The sequence below is a fragment of the Cherax quadricarinatus genome, chromosome 22, assembly GCF_038502225.1.
Source record: "Cherax quadricarinatus isolate ZL_2023a chromosome 22, ASM3850222v1, whole genome shotgun sequence".
Taxonomy (NCBI): domain Eukaryota; kingdom Metazoa; phylum Arthropoda; class Malacostraca; order Decapoda; family Parastacidae; genus Cherax; species Cherax quadricarinatus.
The window spans coordinates 23957513-23973073 of record NC_091313.1 but is presented as its reverse complement, the minus strand read 5'-3'; the positions used below and the strand labels follow the sequence as shown (position 1 = coordinate 23973073).

The 15561-nt window shown below is 39.3% G+C and overlaps 1 protein-coding gene across 1 annotated transcript in view; it reads right to left on the bottom strand.

Moving 5' to 3' along the window:
- LOC128689868 (serine protease 42) overlaps positions 1–12326 on the bottom strand; it is a 204539-nt gene extending 192213 nt beyond the window's left edge. Inside the window, exon 1 of the mRNA XM_070087554.1 lies at positions 12063–12326. The gene's annotated coding sequence lies outside the window, so the exon portion shown is untranslated. The remainder of the gene's footprint in view (positions 1–12062) is intronic.
- Positions 12327–15561: the final 3235 nt, after the last annotated feature.

Below are 15561 nucleotides of genomic sequence, written 5' to 3'. Positions count from 1 at the left end.
TGGTGGTGCTTAGCCTGCTTGAGTATCATGTATGCTAATGTTTTAGAAATTTTGTGGTTTCCAGTGTTACGTTCTATTGTGTCGGTAACGGCGATTAGCGAGGCTTCTAGACACCGTCAGGGTCTGAGGTCTGGTTCGGTGAGAACGAGTTGTGCCTCACCCCAGTTCATCAAATGTCTCGTGGAGTTTCTGAGGACACAGGCGTACCTTACAGGCACTTCGATGCTCGTTCTGGCGGACCGCAAGATCGCTGCCTGTCTCACCTACATATTTCTTGGGACAGAATCCACAGGGGATGGTGTAGACGCCTGCTGTAGATGTTAGAGGTGTGGGGCTAAGTTTCGTAGTGAGGTATTTGATAGATGATGTGTTTATGGTGGAAACGTTGATGTTACTTTAGCAAGTGCCCGGCGAGTATTCGTGGCAACATCACCACATGGGAGCACTATGAACTGCTTAGGGGGCTGTTCCATGGGCGGTTTGCTGAGGATAGCTTGTGCCTTGAGTCTGCAATCTCGGATGAAGAAAGATGAAAGCTGAAGACGTGTAAAATCTTGTGTTATGTACATACATTCTTCAAGAAAACAAGGGCTGGAGATGCGAAGAGCTCTCGAGAAGAAGCCAATGAGGACTCCTCTTTTAGTGCGGGTATCTTGGTGTGAATAAAAGTGTATAAGATCGTCCTTGTTGTTAGGTTTTCTATACACTTTGAAGAGAAGTTTCTCACTGCCGGGAGATCTGCACAGGAGGACGTCGAGGAAAGGAAGTTTGCTATCTTTTCGAGTTCAAGTGTAAACTTTATTGATGGTTCGGTTGCATTGATCTTGTTGATAAGGGCCTGGATATTGAGACGTCTCAGATAGAAAACCAATATATCATCAACGTATCTTAGCCAGGTAACGGTGTTGGGAATGAGGGTGCCGAATTTCTCTGTCTCTAGGTTTTCCATGAAGAGGTTGGTAAGCACAGCACTGAGCGGGCTGCCCATTGCCATCCCAAAGCACTGTTTGTAACAGTTGTCCTGATACTTGAAGAAGTTGATCCACTAGACTGATGAAATCTAGAAAAGATAAAGGGAGGTCGTGGTTTTCAATTAGCCTCTGTTTCAGAATGTTTATTGCAGCGTCAGTAGGATCGTTGGTAAAGAGGGCTGTGACATCGAAGGAAGCCATGCTTTTGTTTTTAACATTCAGGTTGGAAATTCGAGAGAGAAGGTCACTTGAGTGTTTGAGGTGGGCTTGACTGATGGTGCTCAGAAGCGCTGAAATGTATTTGGCAAGGTGGCCGGCTAGTCTGTGTGGTGCACTCCCTATGCCCGAAGTGATAGGACGTAGTGGGATGCCAGGCTTATGTGTCTTAGGAAGGCCATACAGGTGTGCTGTTTTCCGCTGACCTGGTAAAAGTTTAAGTAATTTCTTGCCTTGTTCTGATTTTCGTAAGATGCTAAGAGCCTTTTGAAGAAAAGTTTGGGTGCTTTGAAGTAACACTGATTCTAATACAGGTTGGTATGTGTTGGCATCACTGAGAAGATTTAAATCTTTACTGTTGTAGTCAACAGTGTCGAGTAACACCACACCTCCTCCTTTGTCAGCGGTTATAATGATGATATCATCGCTGTTAGCCAATCCCTAAGTACTTGGATGTATCTTCTGGGAATGACCGGTCTTGAAGGCTCAGTATCTGCAGCAGTGATAATTCCTTGAACAAAGCCTTTTTGAAACTCAGAGTCTCCGAAAGGTTGGTTCTAGGTTACCATATCCACCAGATGATGTTTCTTGTTAATGCCAGTAGTAAACTTGAGCCCTAGGCTGAGGGCTTCTGTCTCGGTGACGGTTAGTGTATAGGAAGATAAGTTATTTATGATTTCTGGTTGTCCCATTTCGCTCCATTTGCTGTAGGAGCACAGATCTTGTAGTTTTCGTGACAGCTTCAATTTTTGTAGGATGTTGGCAGTGGTAGTTTGGCTGAGTATATATTCTGCCGTTCTTCTGTCAGGAGTGGGAAGTGAAGCACGAATCTGAGCGGCACGTAATGAGGCCTCCTCCTGAGCGTGTCGCAGTTCATCGGCGCTTTCTCTGATACAGTACTTTGGCATGGCAATGGGCAGCCCGCTCAGCGCTGTGCTTACCAACCTCTTCATGGAAAACCTAGAGACAGAGAAATTCAGCAGCCTCCTTCCCAACACCGTGACCTGGCTAAGATATGTTGATGATATATTGGTGTTCTATCCGAGACGTCTCAATATCCAGGCCCTTCTCAACAAGATCAATGCAACCGAATCATCAATAAAGTTTACACTTGAACTCGAAAAAGATAGCAAACTTCCTTTCCTCGACATCCTCCTGTGCAGATCTCCCGGCAGTGAGGAACTTCTCTTCTAATAAATATGTCTTAGTGTTTGCTTACGTGTCTTTCTAAACTAACTTGTCGGTATTTATTACCAAGGTTATACCACGTTTTCCAATGCATTTATATGCATTCTGTAATACGGTGACCAGAAATGTGCAGCATAATCTAAATGAGGCCTAACCAAAGATATATAGAGCTGAAGAACAACCTAAGGACTTCTATTATTAATGCTTCTTGATATGAAGCCAAGGATTCTGTTAGCTTTATTGCGAACACTTATGCACTGTTGTCTTGGTTTCAGATTACTGCTAACCAGAACTCCTAAATCCTTTTCACAATCAGTAATATTAAGATGTACATTATTTAATAATATAAATGTGTCATGGTTATTGTCTTATCCAATATTTAGAACTTTGCATTTGTCTATATTAAACTGCATCTGCCACTTTTGGCAGATGCAGTTTATTCAAATCATTTTTGGAGTGCACTAATGTCATCATTAAAATGAATTGGACGGCCTGTTTTGGTGTCATCAGCAAATTTGCTTATGTCGCTATTTATTCCCTCATCTATGTCGTTTATGTCAACTGCGAACAACAACGGGCCCAACACTGACCCCTGTGGAACACCGCTTGTGATGTACCCCCATTCTGATTTCTCCCCATTTATGCAAACTCTCTGCTGCCTATTTGTCAAACATGCCTCTACCCAGGAAATTTTTTTTCCTCCTATTCAGTGTGCCTTAAGTTTCCTCAATAGCCTCTGATGTGAAACTCTATCAAAAGCCTTACTGAAGTCCATATACACAATATCATATTCAATTCCATGATCTACCTCCTCAAATACCTAAGTGAAAAAAGCTAGTAAATTCGTAAGACAGGAACGCCCCTTTGTAAAACCGTGTTAGATTCATTAATCAATTTATACCTTTCAAGATGGCTACGAATTGCCTTGGCAATTATTGATTATATAAATTTTCACACTATGGAAGTAAAGCTTATAGGTCTATAGTTCGAAGCTAAGGACCTGTCACCTGCCTTGTAAATAGGTATTACATTAGCCATTTTCCACTTGTCTGGCACTCAGGGAATGTGGTCTTGATCTTGCAAACGTTCTGATACATCGCATAAAACAATAGCTTCTCACTACTCGTCTCCACAGTGTTGTGCTAATGTTTTAAGTGACGTTCCTCACACTGTATGTATAATAAATGTATTCAATATTTGTGTGCTCAATATTGAATTATAGTAATTCCGCTCAGAGTCAAACATACGGTAAAGTTAAACTTGTAATAAGAAAATGTTCAATTTACTTATACGAAACAATGTTATGCTTCAAACAGGCCTCGTGTGGGGACACATAGCTATTTAAATTTCACATGTGATCGGCTGAGTAACCCATCCAGGTTTAAGGGTCTCCCCATGATGATGATAATAAAGTAATAATAATAATAATCATGATAATAATAATAATAATAATAATAATAATAATAATAATAATAATAATAATAATAATAATAATAATAATAATAATAATAATATCTGGCGAGTGGGAAATATGTCGAGTTGTTACTATGGCTACCGAAATGGATGGCTAAGATAGTGCCTGTTAGCAATGGTGCCACTTCTATGTTGTTGCCACATCTATGTCAACAAACATATCTTACCTGTTACGTCATTCATCTCCCGAGGCACACTTAAACCATTACTCACCAGCCCACCGACCACCTACACACCACCCAACTTACCCACCACCCACGTGGCCCGCCACCCACCTATACACCACCCTCCCGTCTCACCAACCCACCTACCACCAACACACCACCCAACTGACCCACCACCCACCTTGCCTGCCATCCTTCTGGCCCATTCACACTGCCCACCACCTACTTACTACTTACCCACCACCACCCACCTCCCAACCACCCATCAACCCAGCAGAGAGAAAGCTGGCATGACTTTCTTCGGAGAAAGAGAGGAGGAGGAAGAGGGGAGAAATGGAACAAATAGTGTCAAGGTCAAATTCTAATTCAAAGTCAGATAAAAGCATAGTTTAAAACAAAGCATACAAGCAAATTCTAATTTCAAAATCAGAGCCCGAACAAAGTGTGAGAGAAAGTCACAGACCTGGATTACGTGAGTGTGTGTTAAGTCTGAGACCTGATCCAGGAAAAAATAGTCACAGAAAAAAAAGTTACAGAATTTGACCTTTTTTCCTAACCAAAACTGACTCTGTTACTGTTTTCTCCTGGTCCCTGAGGGACCAACTGACCGCCCTGGAGGACGAGATGGTGATGGGGGGGGGGAGGGCTGTAAATCCTCTGCACAGCCTCAGAAATACACAGAAATACTTTAGGGAATAGATTAAGATCACGGAATATATACACCGAGAGATATACACCTTTCGAGGTATGTACACAGAAAAATACATGACTCTTCAAATATACACATTGAAAGATATGCACATGTGTGGCATACAATACCGGCTAGAGGCTGAGGGACTGATTACCTCGTCTTTTGTATATAGCTCTACTGTCTTCAAATTATGTCCTAGAATTTGTATTGATAACGTCACTGGATGGCGAAACATCTTCAATAGAGATACCAAGATGTTGTACATGTGTCTAATTCTTCATCATTCAAAAATATACCATTCTCAATGGTTCCGGTTGGAATAAGCTGATTTTGTTTGCTTTAAACTGGCCAGCTCAAACTAACCAGCTTGAAACATATGCCGTTACTATATCCGGGTCGAGTTCCAAGAACACAAATATACCGCTTCACGAGACAAATATTCAGCCTTGGTATCTCCCTGGGTCTGTGGTAGAGAATCTGTTGTCAGGAACTGAGTGACTGGGCTTGTGATAATGAATCCGGATTCAAGAACTAAGTAACTGGATCTGTGGCTGTGAATCAAGAGTCTTGAACGGGTTGACCTGATCTTTGGAAGTGAATCCGGGTCTATGAACGGGAATGACTGGCAGATAATGTTCCAGTGTCTCTGCCGTGTAAACGCTGAAGAATCGTTCGGAGTTTTAACGTTTCACATTTTTACTGAGACATTGCGCTGCCAGACGTGCAGTGCCTGCTCTTTTATTCATCTGCTCATTTGCTGCTAAAGGTATATTTTAATAGGTCTATGTAACCTAAGCTAATCTAGCCTAACCTATCCTAACAATGCTGTACCTACCCTAGCTTAGCCTACCCAAAACTAGCGTAGCCTAATCTAAACTAAATTACTCTAAAGTAATCTAATCTCACATAACCTACTCTAATTTTACCTGAACTAATCCAATATGACCCAAAAGAGCATTATACATTCTGAAGGCAGAAAACGTTTCAAAGTAGACGCTGGATAATACATAATATATATACCCATGTGCAGTTAGCATGACATTCATGCTAATTACACAGACATTCATGCTAATTACACATACATTCATGCTAATTACACAGACATTCATGCTAATTACACAGACATTCATGCTATCTATACAGAGAGTCATGCTAACTACACAGGATGACCTTTCGTTTTGCTACCCTCGTGAGTCATTTCCCTTACGTTCGGTGTGGCTCGTGGTGCGAGTAAAGCAATGCACTGGGAGGCGTGAGAATATTTTAAAGAGAGATACATGTGTGTGTCTTGTGGGAGAATGTGGGGAATTACAGAAAGGTAGACTTGAGGGCATTTAAAGGGAATAAAATACATTTAGAAAAGGGGGGAGTGTGTCTGATTGAAATGAAAGGCATTTGGGGTAAGTGGAGGTATTTAGAATAAGTTTAGGCCATTTGAAGTCATTGAGAGCCTTTGGAGTTAGTCAAAGGCATCTGGAGTAATTTGAATGTATATGGAGTAACTGAAAGACATACAGTTCATATGGAGGGATTTTGGAGTAAATGAAGGGATTTTTAAAGTGCGTAAAAGGCATATGGAACAGTCGGAGGACATTTAGAGTAAGTGGACGGTATATGGGTTAAATGGAGTGCAAAAGGAATAATTGAAGGGTATTTGAGTGGAGGAATTGACGCTGTATACTGTAACAGCTGCCAGATATACGGTGCACAAATTCGAACAGCAGCCCGATATATGGTGTATAATTTGTAACAGCTGCTAAATATAAGGTGCATAAATTGTAAGTCAGATATACTGTGAATAAATTGTAACAGCCAGATATACGGTAAATAAATTGTAACAGCCAGATATACTGTGTATAAACTGTATCAGCCTGATATAATGTGTATAAATTTTATTCTTCTAATGCTGCATATTACGCATACAGTGTGAGCATTAACATACGAGGTAAATGTTCAACATACAACATGAGCATTAAACCTAAAATGTGAGCTTTTAACATGGAGAGAAGTGACATAAAATACGAAACGTTCTCGACAAAGGATTGCATTAGGCTGCTTTTGAATCTTCATCGAACTTTTGCTGTATAGTCCTTGTGGCTTAGCGCTTCTTTTTTATTATAATAATAATAATAATTCATCGAACTTTTAACATAGAAGATCAACATCATAACATGCAAGATGATTACGTAACATGCAAGCAAAATATCCGTTCAGTAAGTTGAACATCTTATTAGAATGTTGTCAAGTAAGGTTTTGTTTTGGAGAATGTAGTTAACGAAATCGTAGAATGCACTTTATTTTTTTCAACACAGAAATCTCTCTTCAACACTCGTATTTTTTTTAGAAATAAGGAGCATAATAATAATTTATTATTATTATTATTATTAAGATTCTAGTATTCGAATAACTGTATCCACAGCCTTGGCAAACACTGCCACGGCTGTGGACACAGTTGTTCGAATATACTGGCTTATTTTCCTCTCTTTGCTTTTCTAACCAACCAGTATGAGAACCGTAAAGTTATTATACAAATACTGGACGTTTTTACTACTTTCTTAAAGAATTGAGAAAAGTAACATTCAACACTTTCACCACACTCGCACATTATCACTGTTTTTGCAGAGGTGCTCAGAATACAACAGTCCAGAAGCATACACATATAAAGACACACAACATATCCCTCCAAACTGCCAATATCCCAAACCCCTCCTTTAAAGTGCAGGCATTGTACTTCCCATTTCCAGGACTCAAGTTCGACTATATGAAAATAACCGGTTTCCCTGAATCCCTTCACTAAATATTACCCTGCTCACACTCCAACAGATCGTCAGGTCCCAAGTACCATTCGTCTCCATTCACTCCTATCTAACACGCTCACGCACGCTTGCTGGAAGTCCAAGCCCCTTGCCCACAAAACCTCCTTTACCCCCTCTCTCCAACCCTTTCGAGGACGACCCCTACCCCGCCTTCCTTCCCCTATAGATTTATATACTTTCCATGTCATTCTACTTTGATCCATTCTCTCTAAATGACCAAACCACCTCAACAACCCCTCTTCTGCCCTCTGACTAATACTTTTATTAACTCCACACCTTTCCTAATTTCCACACTCCGAATTTTCTGCATAATATTTACACCACACATTGCCCTTAAACAGGACATCTCCACTGCCTCCAACCGTCTCCTCGCTGCTGCATTTACCATCCAAGCTTCACACCCATATAAGAGTGTTGGTACTACTATACTTTCATACATTCCCTTCTTTGCCTCCATAGATAACGTTTTTTGACTCCACATATACCTCAACGCACCACTCACCTTTTTTCCCTCATCAATTCTATGATTAACCTCATCCTTCATAAATCCATCCGCCGACACGTCAACTCCCAAGTATCTGAAAACATTCACTTCTTCCATACTCCTCCTCCCCAATTTGATATCCAATTTTTCTTTATCTAAATCATTTGACACCCTCATCACCTTACTCTTTTCTATGTTCACTTTCAACTTTCTACCTTTACACACATTCCCAAACTCATCCACTAACCTTTGCAATTTTTCTTTAGAATCTCCCATAAGCACAGTATCATCAGCAAAAAGTAACTGTGTCAATTCCCATTTTGAATTTGATTCCCCAAAATTTAATCCCACCCCTCTCCTGAACACCCTAGCATTTACTTCCTTTACAACCCCATCTATAAATATATTAAACAACCATGGTGACATTACACATCCCTGTCTAAGACCTACTTTTACCGAAAAGTAGTCTCCCTCTCTTCTACACACCCTAACCTGAGCCTCACTCTCCTCATAAAAACTCTTTACAGTATTTAATAACTTACCACCTATTCCATATACTTGCAACATCTGCCACATTGCTCCTCTATCCACTCTATCATATGCCTTTTCTAAATCCATAAATGCAATAAAAACTTCCCTACCTTTATCTAAATACTGTTCACATATATGCTTCAATGTAAACACTTGATCTACACATCCCCTACCCACTCTGAAACCTCCTTGCTCATCCGCAATCCTCCATTCTGTCTTACCTCTAATTCTTTCAATTATAACCCTACCGTACACTTTTCCTGGTATACTCAGTAAGCTTATTCCTCTATAATTTTTACAGTCTCTTTTGTCCCCTTTCCCTTTATATAAAGGGACTATACATGCTCTCCGCCAATCCCTAGGTACCTTCCCCTCTTTCATACATTTATTAAACAGAAGTACCAACCACTCCAACACTATATCCCCCCCTGCTTTTAACATTTCTGTCATGATCCCATCAGTTCCAGCTGCTTTACCCCCTTTCATTTTACGTAATGCCTCACGTACCTCCCCCACACTTACATTCTTCTCTTCTTCACTCCTAAAAGATGGTATACCTCCCTGCCCAGTGCATGAAATTACTGCCTCTGTTTCTTCCTTAACATTTAAAAGTTCCTCAAAATATTCTCGCCATCTACCTAATACCTCCATCTCCCCCTCTACTAACTCCCCTACTCTGTTTTTAACTGACAAATCCATATTTTCCCTAGGCTTTCTTAACTTGTTTAACTCACTCCAAAATTTTTTCTTATTTTCATTAAAATTTCTTGACAGTGCCTCTCCCACTCTATCATCTGCTCTCCTTTTGCACTCTCTCACCACTCTCTTTACCTTTCTTTTACTCTCCATATACTCTGCTCTTTTTATAACACTTCTGATTTGTAAAAACCTCTCATAAGCTACCTTTTTCTCTTTTATCACACCCTTTACTTCATCATTCCACCAATCACTCCTCTTTGCTCCTGCCCCCACCCTCCTATAACCACAAACTTCTGCCCCACATTCTAATACTGCATTTTTAAAACTATTCCAACCTTCTTCAACCCCCCCACTACTCATCTTTGCACTAGCCCACCTTTCTGCCAATAGTCGCTTATATCTCACCCGAACTTCCTCCTCCCTTAGTTTATACACTTTCACCTCCCTCTTACTTGTTGTTGCCACCTTCCTCTTTTCCCATCTACCTCTTACTCTAACTGTAGCTACAACTAAATAATGATCCGATATATCAGTTGCCCCTCTATAAACATGTACATCCTGGAGCCTACCCATCAACCTTTTATCCACCAATACATAATCTAATAAACTACTTTCATTACGTGCTACATCATACCTTGTATATTTATTTATCCTCTTTTTCATAAAATATGTATTACTTATTACCAAATTTCTTTCTACACATAGCTCAATTAAAGGCTCCCCATTTACATTTACCCCTGGCACCCCAAATTTACCTACTACTCCCTCCATAACATTTTTACCCACTTTAGCATTGAAATCCCCAACCACCATTACTCTCACACTTGATTCAAAACTCCCCACGCATTCACTCAACATTTCCCAAAATCTCTCTCTCTCCTCTACACTTCTCTCTTCTCCAGGTGCATACACACTTATTATAACCCACTTTTCACATCCAATCTTAATTTTACTCCATATAATCCTTGAATTAATACATTTATAGTCCCTCTTTTCCTGCCATAGCTTATCCTTCAACATTATTGCTACTCCTTCTTTAGCTCTAACTCTATTTGAAACCCCTGACCTAATCCCATTTATTCCTCTCCACTGAAACTCTCCCACCCCCTTCAGCTTTGTTTCACTTAAAGCCAGGACATCCAGCTTCTTCTCATTCATAACATCCACAATCATCTCTTTCTTATCATCTGCACAACATCCACGCACATTCAGACTTCCCACCTTGACAATTTTCTTCTTCTTATTCTTTTTAGTAATCTTTACAGGAAAAGGGGTTACTAGCCCATTGTTCCCGGCATTTTAGTTGACTTTTACAACACGCATGGCTTACGGAGGAAAGATTCTTATTCCACTTCCCCATGGATATAAAAGGAAAATTAATAAGACCAAGAACTATTAAGATAAAATCAAAGAAAACTCAGATGAGTGTGTATAAATAAATGTGTACATGTATGTGTAGTGTGACCTAAGTGTAAGTAGAAGTAGCAAGACGTACCTGTAATCTTGCATATTTATGAGACAGACAAAAGACATCAGCAATCCTACCATCATGTAAAACAATCACAGGCTTTCGTTTTACACTCACTTGGCAGGACGGTAGTACCTCCCTGGGTGGTTGCTGTCTACCAACCTACTACCTATAAAAGGCAGCTTTATTATATAATAAAAGGTATGATACAGTAAACGCACTTAACAAATCTGAAAAAAGCAGAACTGTGGAAAGTAGAGGCAGAACTGTGAAGAGTAGGCAAGACTGTGGAGAGTAGTCAGAACTGTGGAGAGTAAGCAGAACTGTGAAAATTAGGAAGAATTGTGGAGTAGCCGGAACTGTGGAGAGTAGGCAAGAATGTAGAGAGCAGCCAAAACTGTGGAAAGTAAGCAGAACCGTGGAGAGCAAACAGAACTATGAAAAGTAGAAGAGTAGACAGAATGAAAACATTTAGAATTTATTGGGTACCCCATATCCATCTTATTGAGGGTAGCTCAAGAGCATATAGATAAACAAAAGGCCTAGGAACTAGGCCCCAAAAAGTTTTACAGGAGTACATCTGAATTTATATGTATAGTTCACTAATCTATTGCAAGCAAATTTAGGAAATTTGCTTAATGTGTCTCGTATCTTCTTTTCATCGATAAGATATATTGACATGTCCCACAAGTTCTTATGTTGTCTATCTCTATATTCCTCATTAAGTGAATAATTAAGAACATTGTGCTGAGGATAGTGACCATAGGGTGGGCCACATACTTTTCATTCAGTTTGATGATCATATGTGTGATTGCTAAACTGCCAGAAGTACTTATAACCAAGCCTAAGTCTGGCCACTGCAACATCACTCTGTTCACATTGCAAGTTGCTCCATAAACGTGCTTATCTACTTTCATGTTATCATAATGGGTTATAGATCTACTCAGGCTTCGAACTGCATTACTACAATTTTCACTTTCATTATTTACTTTTCTTCAGGGTACCTTTCTTGGCTGAAAGAGTAATCCAGTGTGATAGAATCCATAACAATTGTACATTAATTATCTTTTTCCGGATATCTGAGTATATCTGGCTTCTTTAATGAGCATGTTGTCAGAGTCATTATGTGACTCAAGACCCTTAAGTGATGACACAGAATCGGTAATAATCACAGGGCCAAGCTCACCGTCATAAGCTAACTTCAGAACCATTAACTGTGGAAAGGAGTAGGCAAAACTACGAAAAGAAAAGCAAGCAAAACGGTGGAGAGCAGGCAGAACTGTGGAAAGTAGATTAGTAATCAAAACTGTAAATATAGAAAAAGCTGTTATAATTGTGAGAGAACACACAGATTGACTTACCTGGCTCACGATGGGACCTGTAACAGTAGAATCAAGTCACCCAGGCTCTTCATCTCACTCCATTCGTGATCGGGCATAAATCAACGCCCTTTCATGGAGTGCATCAAACCCCGTTCTATCTCTGGAAGCCGGGGGGTATTTAGGTGGTCAACTGAGCGACACCTCACTTCGTCCCCTGGCCGAATTCATCAAACGATGGTTGGTTAGTAGGCTTTAATGCCTGCCGACTACATGTGGGTCAATAATTTTGAATGTCACCTGTTTACCACCAGTCAAAAATGCTTTAATCTCTACAATAGGAATTATGTTTAACTCTCAGTGTGTATACAATGAGAGACATGCACCTCTCAGTGTATAAATGATTCGCTTAAACATAAAAAATGCATACTTCATTTTCTGTTCTTTGGTGACTTTACACATAAATCGTTATCAATGATTTCATTACTGAATTATTATTATTATTATTATTATTATTATTATTGCTGTTGTTTTTGCTATTAAAATTTTTATTATTATTATTGATAGGCCGGCGCTAAACCTAAAAGGATCACAAAAGGTCTAAGAAATGGGAGGTTACCTGAAGAGGAAAGCTCAAGTTCCTTGGACCAAGAACCTCTCAGCAGCATTAAGGAGCTTCGATGGACCATTACAAATAGAACTATGATATCTACATCATATCTGGTATCATAAATTAGCAAATCATGGTTTAGACTATGTAAATCCAAGGAATTGGAGCTACCCTCTCATTCCTTGGATCAATTCTGATTATTCCTTTTTCCCCAGGTAGTGCATTATTATACGGGCTTAGCACTTCCTGTGCTGCTGCTGCTGCTGCTGCTGCTGCTGCTGCTGCTGCTGCTGCTGATAATAATAATAATAATAATAATAATAATAATAATAATAATAATAATAATAATAATAATAATAATAATTTACATTAACGGTAATCACGATTTGATATATGAAGGATACTGAGTAACAGCAGCTTCAAGAGACAATATCTCTACGTTTACGATGTCAAAGCGTCCTCGATAGTAATCGTCTGTGATATCAGACGCCCTTTATAACAGATATTCATGGCAACAGGCGGTCATTATAGTTAACAACAACGATATCAGATTTTTTTTGATAACACACGCTCACCTTATCAGAAGCTTAAACTAACACGCTCAACATAGCAGGTAACAACGATATCAGCTGTTTAAGACAACATATCTTCTCCATTTCAGGTGACGATATCAAGTGTTTTTAGTTAAACAGATGCACGCCATATAAGACAACTACGATATTCAGACAATCGAGCCAACACACTCTCAATAACACACGGTCGCAGATAGCAATGATAACAAATTTTAAAAGCAAAACTTCGGCTTATCAGGTGGTGATGCTATCAAGTGTGTAAAATATCTTCCAGTATATCTATACAAAGGAAGTCAAGTAGAAGAGTATCTTGGCTTGAACGTGAACTCCAACGCTTTGCTCACTACTGAACCCGGCAGGTAACTCACCGAGATTCGAACGATGCACGGAGCTGGCTAACCCACACGACCCCCTTTAGCAAATCCTCCCGTTCTCATTCACATAATTCGAATCGCAGTCACAGTTTGGCTTTTTTTTTTGCGGCTACCCCCTTCGTCATAAGGGAGGGGACGAGAAAGAGTGGAAAAAATGGAGGGGACAAGTGGAAAGAAAGACAAGGGGGGAATAATGAGAAGGGGTTGTGAATGAGTGAACTTAAAGTTCCGCCAAACTTCGTGGTAGGAGAGTTTCAAGTCCCGTTGGCCGGTTCTAGTTGGTCAGACGCGAGCGAATTCGCGGAGTTCAACCTTCTTCCCTTTCTAAGAGAAAGGTGAAGAGGGAAAGGGCCTTTATGATAGGGAAGAACTGTTGATCCAAGGAAATGGAGCTGTCATTCCCTTGGCTCTAACCTCATTACATTATATTCCCTAAACGCTGTGTAGCCAATACTAATTTACAGCTTTTCTTTGAAGATAATAATAATAATAATAATAATAATGATAATAATAACGATAATAATAATAATAATAATAATAATAATAATAATGATAACGATAATAATAATAATAATAATAATAATAATAATAATTATAGTAATAATAATAATAATAATAATAATAATAATAATAATAATAATAGTAATAATAATAATAATAATAATAAGAAGAAGAAGAAGCAGAAGGAGAAAAAAAAAAGATGAAAAAGAAATACATATGTTCCAGTTGCTCCGCGATCCAAGAAAGGTATCCCCGTAATCCATAAGCCGAGCCTTCTCTGTATTAATACACGTAAAAGGAATAGTACAGAGTGAGGCATAAGTTTCTAATGCACTTATATATCAGCGCTGGAAATCTGACGCGAATCAGAAGAAGCATTCACAGATTATCACATGGAAACTAAAGTCTCAATTTCATCAATCAAAATGAAAAAAAAAAAGTCCTTATACACCTCAAAACCAATTCTAACCTTCTAACATATAAGATAAACCAGCATTGAAATTCTAAAGTCAGTCGGAAGAACCATTCTCCAGTTATCGCAAAAAAATATTAATAACAGTAGAAGACGAAGCTATATAAAAAAAATCACCGCAGTTGCAGTATCGAATCAAAACTCTACCTTTCTCTGCATTGGCCTGAAGAAACCACTGTGTGGCGAAACGTTTCCAGGATAACGATGCCCAACTTTGCACAAGTGTCTCTCTCGTTTATCAGCTTGACGGTTTTGTAAAGCATTTATTCACATCCTGTCAGACACAGCAACATCTTGGGATCATGATGTAGGGAATTCTTCAAAACGTGTCTACCCTATAGACAGCTTCCACTAGTGGGTTTGTACCAGTGCTGCACCTCATTTGCCATCAGTATATAAGCCCCATCTTCGCGAATATGCAGCACTTTTATCAAGATTGATGGATTGAACTCATCGACTCCAGGCCGAGGGACTGATTACCTCAAACTCCTCCTCATCTTCCACCTTTCTCTGCATTGGACTGAAGATGCCACTGCATGGAGAAACGTTTCCAGAATAAATATACCCAAATATTGCAGAAGTGTCTCATTAATCACTTTAATTAAGTTGGAAGCCGAGCTCAGATGTTGCAACTTTAACTTACGAGAATGCCGGTTGCATATTGCATTCACAACTCATTAAATTAAAATCAATAGTTATTTTTTTTTTCAAATTTCTATGGTAAAATTGGAAAAAATGGCACCTGCGCAGCCGAAAATCTGTCCAAACTTTTCACTAAATAAGATGCGCCAATTTTGGGGGGTTTGAAGTTAATCAAAAGCGTCATTCTACAGCTATTACACGGAAACCAATTTGCATGATAAAAATTGGTAAATAAAAATTTACACCAAATCTTAACGAACTTTTCTTTAAGAATCCTCACCGGCATCAGAATTTTGAAACCAATCAGATGAGATTCTCAGGTTATCGCACAGAATCCAACAATTTCAATTTTTTTCACCATTTTGGTAAA